Source organism: Micromys minutus, assembly GCF_963924665.1.
Source record: "Micromys minutus genome assembly, chromosome: X".
Taxonomy (NCBI): domain Eukaryota; kingdom Metazoa; phylum Chordata; class Mammalia; order Rodentia; family Muridae; genus Micromys; species Micromys minutus.
Window position 1 is genome coordinate 75,592,314 of NC_137970.1, and position 1,908 is coordinate 75,594,221.

Below are 1,908 nucleotides of genomic sequence, written 5' to 3' on the forward strand. Positions count from 1 at the left end.
CGGAGTTGAAAGAAGCACACTACAACTGCATAGGTCCACTTCAGGTCAGGATATTTTGTGTTCTGTGTGGTTTTGATTAGTTAACATGTGCATCAGACCATGTTTACACAAGATGCTTAGATTCAGTAGATGTTTGTAGTTTCCTGAGTTTCCTTTTTTTCCTGTTAACTGCAGTGTGTCTAATGGACAGTATTAGAAAATTTCATGATAATTTTTCTTGGAATTTAGCATATTAACACATGCACTGAAAAATTATTTTCTTAAAGTAATCAATGACTACTGTTTAGGCTTTACCAGAAATGTTCAATTTCTCATCCCATATTCACAGAGGAGAAAGCTGTTATCAGGGTGTGCACACTTATATTCTGGCGTATGTCCCCTCCCTCCACTCCCCAGAATGCCCTTGCAATGGCTTTGGTGTACCCCAGTTGAGAACAGTACCCTCTGAAAGGCAGAATAGTCACAAATCTCTCTCTTTCTGGCAGGGATACACTGACCACAAATCGAAAATGGCAGTGAGGCAACTCAGGTCTTTCCACCCTCAGAGAGATTCAAGTGCTCACCACTGAGAATACATAAGCTTGGCTACAGAGACTGTTTCTTTCTTTGGCTGTATCTCCTGGCTCTCTACTGAAAAGTCTCCACAGATACCCCAGGTGTCTGTGAAAACAACAATGTCCTCTTGCCATCTCTGCTCAGTAACTAGGAATTCTTCTCCCAGTGCCCCTTCCTTACTCTCACAGCAGAACTCACTCACCCTTGTTTTCTATCTCCTGAGAAACATAAAAAACAGGAAACTGCCACCAGCATGAAGACTGAGCCTCACTCAAGATTTGAACAAAACATATTACTAGTATCATAACCAAACTGTAGTATTCAGACTGCGGAGGTCTCATGGAAATATTGTATTGATCATAGACCAACATTGTTGTCATGGCCATAGACAGGCGCTTTGATCACTAATTTTTTATGCATATATGCTCTCATAGCATAAAGGCAATATCTGGGACATCTTGCAAATAAAAAAGTGCAAAAATAAGAAGAAAAAGGCAGCAGTATACTGGGAGTCGAACCCAGGACCTCTGACATGAGAGTCAGGCGCTCTACCACTAAGCTACATCACTGCTGTAGTTCAAGGTTCATTAATGGCCTCTATAAAGCAGGAAGAGCCACGCAGCATCGCTACACATCACTGCATTGTTCAACCTGGCAGGGTCTGCATCACATCTTTGTGAATGATTGATAAAATATCATTTAAAGTGTGTTTGAGACCTTTATGTTATTTAGTTTAGGAGAAAAAAATCTAGTCCCCAGACAAAGAAAGTAAGAATATTAAGAACACAGTGAGACAGGTTTTGGCTGAAGAGTAAATGCCGTTGTTCTGTCTTCTCGGTGGAAACACACCATGACCACCGGCCAGTGCCTTGATACTAAAATGTTTTCTGTTGAGTTTTATACATATTACAGACTCTGTAGCTATGATGAAGCTTGTCATCAGAATAGTAAACTAGCCTGATTCCAGACATCAAAGACTACAACAATCGACACTGTGTCTTTCCTTCTTGAGGTCTGTCCGGATTCCTCATTTTCCTCTCCCCTTTCTATATTCTTAGCGCCCATATACTCAGCTTGATGAAAAGTCATCACCCTTATTCTATGGACTTTTGCGGGGTGAACGTGGTTAATGTAAGGTTGTTTTGTGAAGAATTTAGAAATGTTCATAGTTTAACAGGGAGGAAATAGCCTGATCGATTTATACAGACATAATCTTCACTTGGTAACTAAGCTAAAGTCATATCTTACGTTAGTATAAATCTTTGTAATTGATACAATGTTGACGTTATAATCTCTACAGTGATACCGAATTTATTTGATACATATTTAAGATTTTCAATTGTGTAATTTCTT